Source organism: Haematobia irritans, chromosome 2 (assembly GCF_050003625.1).
Source record: "Haematobia irritans isolate KBUSLIRL chromosome 2, ASM5000362v1, whole genome shotgun sequence".
Lineage (NCBI taxonomy): Eukaryota > Metazoa > Arthropoda > Insecta > Diptera > Muscidae > Haematobia > Haematobia irritans.
This window is the reverse complement of record NC_134398.1, coordinates 72,370,459-72,387,500: the sequence shown is the minus strand read 5'-3', so window position 1 is coordinate 72,387,500 and position 17,042 is coordinate 72,370,459. Positions and strand designations below refer to the sequence as shown.

Below are 17,042 nucleotides of genomic sequence, written 5' to 3'. Positions count from 1 at the left end.
ACGGACTTGATTGGTCAATGGGCACCATAGATTACTGCCGTGTTGGAGAAGTTCTATGGCCACTAAATAATTTTAAGTATATATTTGTTTTTGGAAAGGATAAAAAGGATTTTCTATAAAAACATATTAAAAGTTCTATTATTAATTTGGAATATGAAACCAGATTTACCACATGGCACACACACGAACTTTCAATGAACAAACTGATTGAATTTGAACAAAACCAAGAGTTTGACAAATTCGTGTAAACAACCAAATGAGACCAAAAGAAACCATATTCATATCACATTGAAGTCTCAAATATTACGTCACATTCCCTCTTCAAACTCATTGAATTCAAGACTCAATTAATATCGACTGCAATGTAAAATAAACAAATTCATTGAATGTTCTGCCCAGATGCAAGTCTTTCCAACAAACCCAACCAAGGCTTGCAGATATACGTAAATAATTAAGTGAGAACAAAATCCCATGGTCACATAATTAGCCATCCAATTTTGCGCAGAAACTTAAAACAAAACCAACAACAGCATATTCTTCGATGACCACAACATACTTCAAAAATACATATGTGTGACGCAGTGTTTGCCATTTTGCATAGAGATGCACCATGGGTCTTTTCTATGCAAATTCTTTCAGAAAATAATTGCGAAAATTAAAAGCATTTCAATTTTTTTTATATTTATAGAAATATTATTCATTTATTTTGTTTATTACTCATTGTAATACATTTGTTAGTACGATATATAAAAAGCATCCGCAGACGAACATTGCTTCAACTCCAATCTGCTAGGAGAATCTTCCTCTTCGGAAAGCGGTTTCCTTGATATCGAGAACTCTCCCTCACTTAGACATTTAATGGATTCATTGCTCAAGGTATTGAACCTCTTCGGTAAATAAAACATCTGATCATCTTCCTTCAGATTGAGATCCACCGATTCGCCCTACTTTGTAGAAGTTCTATAGCACCCAATGATTTCATAGTCTTTGTGCGCCTCCATATCCTTCAAGTGAATAATTTTCTTCAAATTTTTCTTGTTAAAATCAGCAATCAAATCTCCGTTATGCGCCATCTCTCAATAATTTCAATACACAATATATTCTGATTAGCTAAAATATAACGACCAACTTTTATACTTTATCAACCACACTCTTTCTGCATTGAACTTCTACATCACGCCGTGGGAATGTTTACTTAACATCCTCAAACACATTAAAGTTCTCCAACCCATTAAATTTTCATAAACAAACACACCGTGGGAATGTTTACCCAACGTCCTCAAACCCATTAAAAGTCCAGAAAACCTACTACATTTTTACATCCCCACCCACTCTGACATTGTTTACCTAACGGACTCAAACCCATTAAAATTTCATACACAGACCCACCGATCATAATTACTTAACGTCCTCAAACCCATTAAACCATAGTTAATGATTCTTTTATCTAAAAGCGGCATTATCAACACTGAAATTGTACACCCCCACCTACTAGGAGATTGTTTACCTAACGGCCTCAAACCCATTATAATCCACTAACCAATTAAATTTCATAAACAAACCTACCGATCTTATTTACTTAACGTCCTCAAACCCATTAAATTCAAAAATAAATAAAAAATAATTTCTCAAATTATACGATCCACCCCGCTGTGCTATTTGTTTACTTAACGGACTTAAACCCATTAGAAATCCCCAAAACCCATGAAAAGTATTGAATTAGAATTGGGATTAAATTACTACTATAATCACTTCATTATAATCTAGAAATAATTATAATTAAGTAATAGCGGCACTTCAACGTAAGTACGGTGTAGAACATAAGCAAGACATCTTTAGAATGGAATTAAGAGTCCAGAAATCAAATGTGACTCTACAAGACTTTGCAACTGAGGTTGAGCGGTTGGTGCTTTTGACATATCCAGGAGAAAGCCATCCACTTGTGGACCGCATTAAGATTGAGACCTTTGTGAATGGAATTAGAGACCCAGATATAAAATGCGTCACAAAAGGCTACATTCGCAGAAACAGTAACATTTGCACTTGCACAAGAAACTGCGAGATGGCTGGCACGGCTTCAAATTCACAAAGTACACAGAGTAGAGACCGAGTATGAAGAATCTAAATCTGTCATTAAACCGATGAAAGAGGCAATGAAGCAGGTAATGCAAGAATTGAAACAGGATGCAACTAAATCCTGAATCAAATGCTATAACTGTGATAAGCCGGGACATATAGCTCGAGAATGCAAAGCACGACGCAAACGATCAAGATCCACATCACCATCTCCATTAAACAATAGCCATAAGAAGGTGACCCCACAGTCAAGTGAGTCACCTTTAAACTAAATCGAGCTAGTTCAGCGGGGCAAGAGCTGGCTCCCACAGACGATGTCCCCACCATCTCCATAGCAATAGTTCAACAGAAAAATAACAATTTAACTATTGCGGGTGTTATTAATTTTAGTTTTCTGCAAAGACATATACATTTAGTGAATTCCTTAAAGTTTTATTTCATTTATTATTTTCACTTACCTATTTTTATAAACTATTTGGTTATTTGGCTAACATTTTCCATTTTTTTTTTATTTCTTGCAATTGACCACGAACTTCGTTGCACAAATAAGTATTGAAAACCACATGGTTTTTTCGTTGCATTGTAGGGTAGTGTTTTGTCAAAGTTTTCTCATATTATCTTCAACAACTTTTCAAAGATTTCGTCAACATTTTGGCAAATTGGAAGTAATTCGCAAACAATTTGAAGATGTATTGAAGATGATCTATTTCAAGTCAAGTTGAATTTATGTTGAAAATTATATTTACCCTCAAACTGAAAAGTTGTTGCATTTGAAAAACGCTCATCCTGTGTTTATTGGGTTAATGGTCGTAGATCCTTCTAGCGTTGTCAAAGAATGTTCTGGCGTTGCCAGAATATTGTAGTGCTGCCAGAATGTTCTCGTATTGCCAGACCGTCATATAGTCAGTCTTAATTAAAGCGTCAAACGAATAACATCAGTGTGATCGAATTGTAAAGTGAAGTCATCTATATATATATAAAATTCAAATTATGTTTGTTTATTTGTTTGTTTGTTTGTTTGTTTATTTGTATGTTCCGGGTTGGCGCGAAAACGGCTGAACCGATTTACTTGAAACTTTCAGAGATCGTGGGGGGCACTCATGTGCTGAAAATAGGGTACCTCATTTTTTGACATATGGTCGCGGAGAGGAACCTCCCCTTTGTCCGACTTTTTGAAAATTAGACCAAAGTTGACCGATTTGCTTGAAATTTTCATTGAAGATTGGGGTTGGCATCTAGACAAAGATCCGCTACTTTTTATTTCGATATTTGGCGGCGGAGGGGGGCCTCCTCTTTGTTCGAATTTTTTAAAGTACTGTGAAAAAACTAAAATTCTCTAAATTATCTGAGATTTACAGAAAACATGTGGTGAGGTTATGGAATTAATATGGGGTACCTGATGATTTCATATGTGGATGGGGAGGGGGACCTCCCCCTTGCCCTACTTTTTGAAACTTGGAACAAAATTATGCGATTTGCTTGAAATTTTCATTGAATGTTGGGGTTGGCATCTAGACAAAAATCCGATACATTATTTTTCGGTATTTGGTCGGGGAGAGGGATCTCCCCTTTGCCGATTTTTTTTTTTGAAAGTACAAACAAAACTAAACTCCCCCGACTGAAATTTTACGGAAAAAACGGGTTATGAAATTTATACCAGGTTCCTGATTTTTTAATAAAAATAAAAGGGCATAGGGAGACATCCGCTTCTCTTAAGTACATACAGAGAAACAATTAAACTTTACCGAGTTACTTGAGGACTGGGGAGAGGTTACGATATTAATAGTTGATACCTGATTTTGTGATATTTGGACGGAAGAGAGGCCGCCCCTTTAGGCTTATAATTTGTTTGACATTTTCTGGGACGTTTACAAAAGATACGCTACATCACTTTTCGATATTTGGTCGGGGAGGAGGTCCTCCTCTAAAACTGCAAAAAAAAATTAAGTTTTCTTGAAATTTACAAAAGCAGTGGGGGAACTTTATGAACGAAGAGGTAACCTTCCTTGCCCCACACTTGAAGGAAAGTTTTAAGAATTTTCTGGGAAGGTTAGGGGTGCTATTCACTACGGTGTTTGTCGATATTGTATCGGGGAAAGTGACGTTCCTTTAAAACAATAAAGCAAAATTTAAACATCGCCGATCTACTTGAAATTTACAGGGAACGTGGGAGGAGGTGATTAAATTTATACATGATTTTTAAATTGGTATATGATTTTTCGATATCTGGTTGGGGAAGGGGAAAATTGAAATAAACTTTGTCGATTTACTTCGATAGAATTTATAGGGACCATTGAGTAGTTGCGAAATTAATATAGGGTACGTGATAGTCCGATATCAGGTAGGAGTGGTGCGAAGGTGGGGAGAGGGTGCCCTTTTGTCCGTTTTTTTTTTCTTAAATTGAAAGTAGAGGGTTGTCCATAAATGGGAACTCGGTACATAATTTTATGATTTTTGCACAGGCTTCTGCCAGACTTCTTTTTAGTAAAGAACTTAAATTTACATGAAATTGGTAGCCAACGTAGAGGGTACATCATTTTCCAACATTTTAGCAAATGTTAATGTGGTAAAATTTTTTACTACGTTTGCTTTTTCCGATTTATTGGATAATATAGTGCTTAATTTTCAGATTTGTTGAGGAAAAGGATACCTTTCCTTGACAAACCACACTTAAAATTCACAAGAAATATAGAAGATTGTCCAAGTACTTGAATACAGAACATTATTAAAAAAATTTGGAGGAAAGGGTACACCCTCTCCCGCCGTATTTGTACCTATAAACGAAAAATCAAGTAGTCCGATTTGTTTAGAAGAATTCAAATCTTTTCGAATTTGTTTTCAGCACGAAGGATATAGTTGACTAAGTTAACGCAAAATGTTCCTCCAAATACGCTTCGGAAGGCGCAGCGAAGCGGGCCGGGTTACGCTAGTAGTAAATAAATTGTAGATTAACGTTATTTGAAACGAACAGTGTTTTAATTGTCGGGTAATTAAAAACGCCTAAATATAAAAACGTAACAATATGTTATGGCAAAATCGCCATGAAGTTAACTATTGCTAACATATCCGTTAAGTATGAGTTCATTGTGGCCGATATAGTAGATGAAGTTATAATAGGTACATGATTGCCTTTGGTCTAAACCTGGATATGAATCGTCGTGTCATGATCTGGTCCAATACGGACCGGTTAATGTGGGATACGACAAGAATACCCCTATCAGACAATTGACTGCGAGCAAGCCACCGCATGCTGAAGCAATATTATGGGTGCCTATGAATGGAGATTGTGAAGTCGGCAAATTGTAGGTGGTTGAACCAGCAAATAGTAAAAATAATAACATCTTGATAGCGAACGCCCTTGTAACAACGAATGAAGAGGGACTTATACCAGTCCGAGTTTTAAACTTGTCTGACCAGCAGGAGCATATTGGAAAATTTTCTGACATTTGCAAATGTACACCGGCCGATGCAATAATCACTTTGGAAAGCAACTCATCAAAGGCACATGGAACGGCGAGAAAACATATGGAAGGTTATGTCGAAGCTTGCACACGAGAAAAATAAAGCCAAGCAATTGTTATGGAAAAATGCCTCAGCCTTTGCCATTGAGAAGAAAAATCAAGGGAGAACATCTGTGGTGAAGCACGAAATAAATACCACAGAAGAAAGACCCATAAAACAGGCAACTCTAGCAAAACGAGATGAGGTTCAAAAGCTTGTTAAGGAAATGGCGGAAAGTGGTGTAATCGAGCCATCATCAAGTCCTTGGTGCTCACCAGTTGTACTAGTCAAAAAGAAAGATGGAACCACCTGATTTTGCGTGGACTACAGAAAGTTAAATGATGTCACCAAGAAAGGCAGTTATCCACTTCCACGCATTGATGACACGTTGGACACAATAGCTGGAACAACACGGTTTTCCACACTTGACTTGCAGAGTGGCTATTGGCAAGTAGAGATCGCCGAGAAAGACAAAGAAAATACAGTTTTGGCGTTAATGGCGGTCTATGGCATTTCAATGTAATGCAATTCGGGCTCTGCAATGCTCCGGCTACGTTCGAGCGATTGATGGAGCGGGTACTAAATGGGTTGCATTGGAAGTCCTGCTTGATATACCTACACGATATCATAGTTTTGGGCAAGACATTTGACGAGCACCTTAATAACTTGAAGGAAATTAATTGAAATGAAAATTTCTAAACAAAATGAACTTATGATGGCAAGCATCGAACGCTGTGTAAAGGAAAGTGTAAATGAAGCAGTTAAAGATATTCATGAAAAATTATAAAAAATAAACAATCACTTTAATGAACTCTCTGAGAGAGTAAACAAGCTGGAAATGGCCCTTTTAAAGGCAAACGAATATGCAAATGACATCAAAACATTAAAGGATATGGTTGAGCATCAAAACAACATCAATGTTTCTACAAATCTGCGTATTTATGGCATTCCGTATTACGAAGACGAAAATTTAAAACAAATATTTGCCAACTTATGATATACACTAAAGATCGATCAACCTTATATTAAATCAATTCGTCGTATCAATAGTAACAAGAACTCACGTCAACCAGATAGAGCTATATTATTGCAACTTTTAACACCACACGATAGAAACTTTATTTTGAGTACTATCGCAAATTATAAAAGAGAAAATAAATGCCACGTAACACTAAATTGCTTTGGTATTAATTCGAACCAACCTTGTTACATTAGTAAAGATTTAACTAGAAAAAATTTTCATATTTTTCAATTTGCAATAAAACACCAAAAAGTAAACGTCTCTCTGCAGGTTATTCTATGCGGGAACTTGTTTATGTCAAAGGCATGGAGAGTAATCGATCTGTGCTAATCGAGTCAGAAAATGCTCTCGATTCTTTTCTGTCAGACTGCGAAATGCCAGAAAACAACCACAACAATGGAGTTACTACATAATTTTTTAATTAATTCAAAAATTTGTTTTACTACAATTATTATCTTATTATTTCAATATATATTTTGTCGTTATACAAAACTTTATTATAATTTATTTTACTCAACATTATGTTTGTACATCTCCTTTTTATACAAACTCAACATTGATAAATATGCTTATGTGATAAAACTACGTTACTTTTTGCACTGTGATAATAAATTTTAATGCCCTGTGATAATAGTTATAGTTCCAAAGACAATATTTACAATATGGTTAGAGTAATGAAGCAAAAATCTGGTCTCAAAATTGTTCACTTGAACGCCCAAAGTTTAAATAATAAGTTGGACGAATTTAGATTTATATTTGTATCTTCTGGCGTGGATTTAATCTGCGTTTCTGAAACCTGGTTCAGTCCAACTATCTCTGATTCGATTTACCAGCTTGATGGATATCAACTCCTACGGTTAGATAGGAAATCGCACGCTGGAGGAGTATGTGTTTACATAAGAAATGGTATAAAATTTCGAACTAAACTTTGCTCTAATATCGATAGCAAAATTGAATACTTACTGATCGAGATAAACAATAACATTCTCGTTGGTTGCGCATATAGACCGAATAATTTAATAAACTTTGAAGATCTAGTACTATCTCTCTTGGAAATCTCTCTGTTCAATACCAAGAAGTAATAATTGTTGGATATTTTAACAGTAATCTTTCAAAAGAATCGTCTCTGAAGAATGCAATGCTAACAATTGGCCTCCATCCGATTAATACAAACATACCTACCCACTATAGCAACACAATTAATAGCTTATTGGATGTATTCTTTGTCAATAATACCACAAATCTCAATATGATCAAGTGTTTGCAAGCATGTTTTCCAAACATGATATCTTATTTTTAATTTATAACAGTCATATAGATGCTGAGAGATTACAGACACATCAACCACGAAATTTTAAATAACAGAATGAGTTATATTGATTGACATGCTATATATAATTACGAGTCTATCGATGATCAAGTTGAATACCTTCAGGAACAAATAAACAAGGTGTTTAACGAGTGTGTACCTCTTAGGAAAAGAAGAATTCATCACAAACACAAACCTTGGTTTAACGAATCTATTAAAAGGCACTAACTATACTACAGAATGAAAAAAATTAACTGAATTAAATTCATATATGGAATGATTTTATTGTTATTCGTATGTATGATAAGCTTTCTATAATAAAGGAAGTCAGAATTATCATTTTATAAGAAATTTTACTAAATTTGAGGAAACTTGGTTTTAGTTTGGTTTTTGTTTATTTTTACGAATGCTTTGTTATCAGTGAACAAAATTTTCTTGTTGAGTAGTAAATTCTTATACCCAGCGAAGAAAACAGTATTAGTAAAATTCCATGCCTTATTCTAGTTAATGAACTATTCCTAACTGCTTTCAGTTTAGGATTTCTTTACTGAAACAAATAAATTTTATTATTTCACACAAAAATTTAATTTAATGGAAATAAAACGACTAAACTAAATTGATGAATATTTCTTCCTTTAGTTTCGAAGACACTTTTTCTGGGTGTATTGGAATAACCAAAACTCAGTTTTACAAATTGAAGTTTGAAAATTCAATTGAATGTAAGTTAAAGTGGAGAGAGATAAAAAATATTGGAATCGGTAAAAATAAGAACGAAACTAAAATAGACGCTGCTTTGAATGAACTTAACGATAAATTTATTGGAGAACCCTCCAGTGCTACCACCAACAGAATATATGATTGCTACAACAATGTACAACCCGAGAATATGTTTGGTTTCAGATGTGTTGATCACTATGAAATACTATATGCCATTCGCTCCATTACATCTGAAGCATCTGGAATGGACCAAATTTGTCCCAAATTCAAAAAAATTATAATGCCGACAATACTACCATACATTACTTACATTTTCAATAATATATTAACAAAGTCATTATTTCCAAAGCAATGGAAGAACACTTTATTCTCATTCCGAAGCAAAATAGAGATTTTCGGCCTATTGCTATCCTATCCTATATGTCAAAGGCACTTGAGAAACTGATGTTTAGTCAAATAGAAAGTTATCTAAGTGACAATAAATTACTATCACAATACCAATCTGGATTTAGAGCCAAGAGAAGCTGTATTACTGCTTTAATAAATGTTGCCGAGGAATTGCATTCTGACATAGACAAAAATATGATTTCTTATTTAATATTATTGAATCACAGCAAAGCCTTCGATACTGTAAATCATACCATTCTTCTGACCAAACTAGATAAACTTTTCAATTTTTCACATAGCGCTTGTCGTCTCATTAGATCGTACTTGCTTAATAGGACACAGACGGTATACCTAAACAACAAATACTCAAATACACGGACAATTTTCAAAGGCGTACCGCAAGGATCAACATTAGGATCTCTACTATTCTGTTTATATATCAACGACTTACCAGATGTTCTTCAATATTGCAGAATCCATATATACGCGGATGATGTTCAACTGTATCTATGTAGCTATATTGATGATGTAAAAACCTGTATAGGCAAAATTAACATTGATCTGAACAGAATTTATGTATGGGCAACTAATAATGAGTTAAGCATTAACCTCAATAAATCTAAATGCCTACTGATCTCCAAACGACATCGAAGCTTAATATCAACATATGAAGTACATTTAAACGGTACTGTGATTGATTTTACAGAGTCATCATCTAATCTTGGCATCATATTCAATGACATGTTATCCTGGTCAAACCATATAAACTCAACTACAGGTAAAATATACGGAATGCTAAGAAACCTCTAGTTGGTTCAGGAATCTACACTTGATTCCCGTTTTATTATACGGATGTGAAATATTCTTCAGCTGTAGCAACACTGATTTTATTAAGCTTAAAGTTGCATTCAATAATATCGCCCGATGCGTTTTTAATAAAAAAAAGAATTGAGCGAATCTCAAACTATTCATACCTACTATTTAACATGAGTTTTGAGAACTCATTGAAATACAAAAGCCTTATGTTATTACACAAAATTATTTACTTGAAAGAACCGGAATATCTTTATGAAAAAGTACAGTTCTCACGTTCAAACCGAGGAAGAAAAATCATATTAACAAGATTAACAGCTCAATTTCTGAGAAACAATTTTTTATATCAACTACTCGTCTTTGGAACAGATTGCCAAACCACATGCAAATATATTTAAAAAGGAGATAAAAAAAAAATATTTTCAATGAAAAAAATTTGTAATTATCTTAAACTGTCCACATCTACGCTAATATATAATTAACTCACAATTGTCCATTACAATTTTTTATCAATATAACCTAGCACAAATTTATATAAGATTTAGTTCTTTTTTGTATTAGGATGTCATAAATAAATAAATGTTATCCAGCAACTGTCAGCCGCTGGTCTACGTCTTAACGCTAAGAAGTGCTCGCTTTTCCAGCGGGAAGTTAAGTACTTGGGTCATCATGTGACAGCAGAGGACATATCCACCGATGAATACAAAATCAAGACTGTAAGATATTGGCCACGTCCACGGAATCTCCACGAGTTGCGCAGCTTCCTTGGTTTATGCACATACTACACGCGATTCGTACCAAACTTCGCCAGCATCGCCGCAAGCCTCCATAAATTAACGTAAAAAGGTACGAAATTCCAGTGGAACAAGGACCAGGAGGAGTCATTTCATCATCTAAAATAACGTTTATGTTCTGCTCCTATCCTAGCATATCCTATTCCTGGCGAAAATTTTATTTTGGATACACATGGTAGTGCTTACGGTATTGGAGGTGTGCTATCTCAACAGATTGATGGTAAAGAAAAGGTTATCGCATACTTCAGCCGAACTTTGTCCAAGGCCGAAAAGAACTATTGCGTAACGAGAAGAGAGCTGCTAGCCGTCATAGAAAGCGTAGAAAACTACCACAAATACTTGTATGGACAGCACTTCTTGCTCAGAACTGATCATTCAGCCCTACGATGGTTGCTCCAATTCAAGAATCCGGAAGCTCAGCTGGCACGTTGGATAGAAAGACTCCAAAGCTATGACTTCAGTATCGAACATAGAAAAGGTGGCAAACACGGCAACGCGGACGTCTTGTCACGTCGACCTTGTAATGTCGAGTGCGAAAAATTCTCGAAATTCTATCTCGAAATCCGAATTCTAAAATAAGAGATGTTTTGACGGAATTCCACAATGGACCTAGTGGATGTCACTTGGGAATAACCAAAACAGCCGAGAAAGTGAAGCAACGATTTTTGCTGTCTTATAGATCAGCCATACATGATTCTACGTCACGAACACCGGCCAAGGTTCTATTCGGAGCGGAATTGAAGTTGCCTGGAGATTTGATATTCGGCGCTAAACCTAATGAGCTCGCCATAGAAGAAAACAGTAACGACATACCAAACACGTTTGGCGAGGTTCACGAATCAGTGCGTAACAAAATAAAAGTGGTCAGCAACAGGATGAAGGCGAGATATGATCGTGCTGCAAATACTGAGGGCTTCCAAGAAGAACAATTGGTTCTGCTTTTTAATCCGCAACGAAAGAAGGGATTATGTCCCAAGCTGCAAACACAATGGGAAGGCCCCTACAAAATCATCAAGAAGATCAATGATGTTGTATACCCATTCAAAAGGACGACAGCCCAAGGTCAAAGATGAAATTATTCACCTTGAACGTTTGGCTCCTTACGGAACGGGTTCTGTGCCTATTCGGGACGAACAGGCTTAAGCGGGAGGCAGTGTTGCACATTTGATATTTCTAGATTTAAGTTTATTCAAATTATTTTCCGTTAATTTAAAATTTCAAATTGTAACGGTCAAATTACGTCATCACTTGTCAAAATCATTTCTTTATTTTCTAGTACTTTTTTAAACATCTTTTGTGTTCTTAGTTTCCCAATCGTTCATTGTATAGTAACCCCTTTTATTTTGTTATCTTCATTGCTTATTGTTATAGTTGTAGTAATATGACCATAATCATTTATGCCTGTGCGACATCTGCCAGATAGTAGAATGTTCTGGATGATTGTAGCCAAGACAATGAGCTTAAGCCGATAAATATGTGCGATATCGCCCGTGCGACATCTCCAGATAGTAGAATGTTCTACATTATTGTAGCCAAGACAATGAGCATAAGCCGATAAATATGTGCGATATCGCCCGTGCGACATCTACCAGATAGTAGTAGAATAGTCTAGAATGTTGTAGGCAAGACTATCGAGAATTTTCGATATCGTTATATAGTACTATAAAAGAGCTGACAGAGGGAGCTGTGAGGTCAGTCGTAAGATAAAAGTCATACAGTACACATCGTAGAGCAAATAAGTGAAACCTATCGTTAAGCAAATAAATTGTAGATTGTCGTTATTTGAAAAGAACTCAATATAAAAACGTAACAATAATAATCTATTTCATATTGGTAAGAAAGGAATTGAAATTCCCATAGGTTAGTATGAACTGGAAGACATTGTCGACTATATAAAAATGGCTTATGGAATGAGCAATGGATCGAAAAGTATCAATATTGCATTTAACAATAATACTCTACAAATTGAAATATACTCTTCTCATGATATAATAGATTTCAATCATGAACGTTCAATTGGTCGCTTGTTAGGTTTCAAAAGAGAAATTTTATCACCCAACATAACACATAAATCATCCCTTCCCGTGAATATTATGCGGGTGAATGCTATTCAATTGCAATGTAATATTACTTCAGGTGCTTTTATGAATAGTTTACACGTGCATACATACCATTCATCAATTTGCTATAAATGTCTCCTGGCCATAAATTAGATGAAATGCCTAGAAATTTAGTTTATTTGCCAGTGAACGTTAAAGAAATCAGTTCACTTATCGTGTGGATTGTAGATCAAGAAGATCGCTTAATAAACTTTCGAGGTGAGGAAATTACTCTACGTCTTCATCTAAGACACACTGTGAGATTATTATTTATAATAAATACATCAGTAGAAAATTAAAGGAAAACATTCAAGATCGAACCACCAACCACAGACTACTGCCTTTATCTAAGGAAAATAAGTAATTTTTAAAAGCACTCAAGCTCCGTTTAAAACAAAATATCTGAAATTGTTAATGCAACTGAAAAGCCGTTTTCAGATGAAAATATAACTAAAACAGACTATCATAGTTATGTGCCATATATTCGCTCATTTAAAAAGAATGATGAAATCAGAGTAACCATACAAAATCAAGATTTGTACATATTGCCAGCTGAAAGTTATATTTACATAGAGGGTTACATAACAGTGGCTAGTGGAGAGAAAGCACCGAATGCACGATTAAAAAACAATTGTGTAGGATATATGTTTGATGAAATCCACTATGAGCTAAATGGTGTTGAAATTGATTGATAGAGATATTTTGGTATATTTGGTATATCATTTGGTATATCAAAAATTTCGCTTCCCTAACTAGTTTTGAGAGTAATATGCTCCTGAATGCAGGATGGAGTTCTTTGGACGATATAGCTGTGGACACATTCAATTTTTATGTCCCATTAAAGATGTTACTGGGTTTTGCTGAAGATTTCAATAAAAGTATATTACATAGCAAACATGACTTAATACTTCATCGAAGTTCTAACGATAGCCAAGCATGTTATTCACTGGATCCAAAGGAAAATATAAATTTAACAATTACCAATGTAACGTGGAGGATACCTCATGTACAGCTCTCTTACCCTATGAAAGTAAAAGCAATGAAAACAGTACGTGATGGAACATCATTACCGATTGCATTTCGAAGTTGGGATTGTCATGTTAATCCCACTTTCTTTGGGTCGATGGAATGTAATTGGAATGTAAAGCTATCGCTGAATAGGGAGAGACCACAGTTCATTTTGTTTGCATTTGAACGTGACAGAAAATTTGTTCACCGCAACTTCACGGATGAAAAAGACTGTTTTTCATATGTTTGGCTATAAACATTATATGTTTGGAACACAAATTTTTAAACACAATATTTTTGAGTGCAAGCCTATAATGTTCATAAACTAGCTAACATGTTTGGGACATATATGTTAATATGTTAGAACATATTATGTTTGGGACATAAAATGTTTGTAAATATAATATGCTTGGATGCAAACATATATTAATTTAGAAATAGCCTATAAACATATATGTGTTTAGTAGCTTGGAGCGCTATTTAACAGGGAGCGATATTGAATTAAGTTGGTGGTTTTTGCTTGTTATTACAAAATTAACATTTTATTTTTCCTTGGGCAATTGATCAGCTACTTCTTTGATCCTTACAAACTGTGTGGTCCGCTGTTCGAATCCCCGTCCGGCAAAAGGTAAAATTAAAATAAAATAAAAATCATAAAATTGAATAATTTCTTCTACAATGTTTGTATTACAGAAAAAGGTGCTAAGAACTAAAAAATCTCGTGGAAGTGAGAAAGATGTCGGGGAATATACAATTGGGCAGAAACAAAATTTTGAGCATTTAGGTCGAAAACCTATGTTGTTAGCACCTATTTATTTTCATAATTCATTATGATTGTAAATATATAAATAAATAAATAAAATTTTGAGCACAATATTGTTTGGGAGAATTTTTTTTAAGCATATAATATTTTTGGGTGCAAAATGCTTCCAAACATATTATATGGTCACATAATAACATATTGTTTTTTGGAAGACAACATTATTGAATTTGGATGCAAAAATAAAAAATGTTTGGAACTTAGACTACCCAATCATATATTGTTTAGACCAATATGCTTTCAAACATATTATATATTGGAAGAGATCAAACATATAAATGTTTGGGCAATACCCAAAAATGTATATGCTTGAAGCAAAATATGTTTGGGAGTATATGTTACAGAAGCGATTTTTTGTGAGGGTGTTAACAAACATAAAAGTACATTTGAATTAAGAGACCTATCCGTATGATGATTTAAATTTAAAATTTGAAGAAAATCGATATGCAATACTCTATGAAATGTATACAAAATTTCAACAAAATTATTATCAAAGGGAGTCACATCCAATCTCAAGTGTTGATGATTTCAAGATCTCCCCACTAATTGTCGTTGATGTTAGCCATCAAAATTAGATGATGAGCATGACTCAATAGATGGCAAACTCGAAATTGAGACGAGTAGACCAATCGCACAAGTTACACATGCCTACTGTTTTATACTGTACGATCGCCTGATGGAATACGCACCTTTGATTGGGTTGTTCGAAAAATTATTTAAAAATACAATTTTTTGTTTTATTTTATTTATTTATTTATTTTTTATTATTAAACATCATCAAAAAAACTATATACAAACTGATAAATTAGCGTATATTATATATTCTAACAATAAATACTTTTTTGTTTTTTTATTACTAAAATTAAATAAATAGTTATTATTAAATTAATTCTAGTGGAGAGGTTAGAGGTTAAAATCGTCAAGATTTTCCATTGTAGCCAATTCGATATTTTGTAAATCAAACAAATTAATGTCAAGTGGCATAGGTCTAATTGCTTCTAGATTAATTATCGCTATTTCTTCCTATGTTATTTGCGAATTGCATGATGACCCCAGGCGTATGTATTAATCCCGTCTGCTAAAAATTTTCGTTTGTCATCATTTTGACTTAACATTATTTTGTTCACTTTATTCGAAATATGGTATGTTTTTTTTCGATCTAAATGTAATCGTATTATCATACACTTCTCGTTTACCATACAGACAATCACGATAGGTGTCTATGCTATATTTTTTAAGTACAGATTTCTTTACGCCTTTTGATTTTTTTAATTTCGCTCCCACCCTCAACAGTCAATAATATATTTTAGCGCGTAGACCTACAAACTCCATAATTATTCTTCCCGCATTTTCATCCTTCATCATACACCCAGAAAAAAGTGACCCCTTCTTTAAGTTAAAATGAACTCATTGTGAAGAAAGTTGAACTTCGTATAGCGCCAAAGACATTTTATTTGTTTGAACGATGTGATTTTCGTAGAAATTAGGTATAATGCATTCCATATATTAGTTAACGTTTTCCTATATTTATGTACCACTATACTACAGAATGAAAAAATTTAACTGATTTGAATTCATATATGGAATGATTTTATTGAAAATTTTTCATTCATTTGGACAAATCTTACACATTTGTGGTAAAACTTTTACTTCATAATTAGAACTGCTTACCTTAGTTTTTAAATACAATTTTATTTATTTATATAGGCAATTTTTTCTTCAATAAAATATACGTTTTATTAATATATTAAATATATTTATTAAGAAACAACAGCATCGACTGGCCTTGAAATACTAGTTTATTATTCCACTATTTCCAATTTCCATGTAATGTCATCAACTGTAAAACGCATTTTTCTTCTTGTACCTTTCACTTTTAATAAGTTGCTGCCTAACGATTTTGTCCTCCTTTTATAATTTCAATACCTACAAATATAAAAAATCATAAACCATTTTTGTTACAAAAGGTTAGCGTCACTGAATATTACCTGATAATTGAAGATTCCAAAATGAAGACAAATGAAAGGGTTGTTATTCTGCTGGTGTTTTCTTTCTTTATACGCCATCACGAACATTGATAGATTTATTTTCAAAAAACGAAAATTGTTCTCACTAATTTAAAATAATAAATATTTTATATATTTTTTTGTTATTTATTATATTATTTTACCATATTATTTTTTAACAATCTCTCCGTATACCACAACAACGCGATTCCAACTAAAAAAACAACCCACGCGCAAACATATCGATTACACCCACGCGCAAACACATCGATTACGATGACAGGTATCGATTACAGGTAGACAATAGAAATATAGGAAAATTTCCTACATTCTAACAAATGTGTTTCCTTAAGTTTTGAAAGGATTGCATACTTCTTAGTACGAATGAACTAAAATATTTTTTTATGTCAAGTGTTGTTCGTATGTATGAAAAACTTTCTATTATAAAGGAAGTCGCAATTATCATTTTATAAGAAATTTTACTAATTTTG

At 33.8% G+C, this 17,042-nt stretch overlaps 1 long non-coding RNA gene across 1 annotated transcript; it reads right to left on the bottom strand.

Moving 5' to 3' along the window:
• Positions 1-16,328: 16,328 nt before the first annotated feature.
• Positions 16,329-16,792, bottom strand: LOC142227685 (uncharacterized). The gene is made up of 3 exons (XR_012719976.1): positions 16,716-16,792; positions 16,534-16,657; positions 16,329-16,471 (listed from the first exon to the last, which is right to left on the bottom strand). It is a non-coding gene; the product is annotated as an uncharacterized LOC142227685 (long non-coding RNA).
• Between the last annotated feature and the right edge of the window lie 250 nt (positions 16,793-17,042).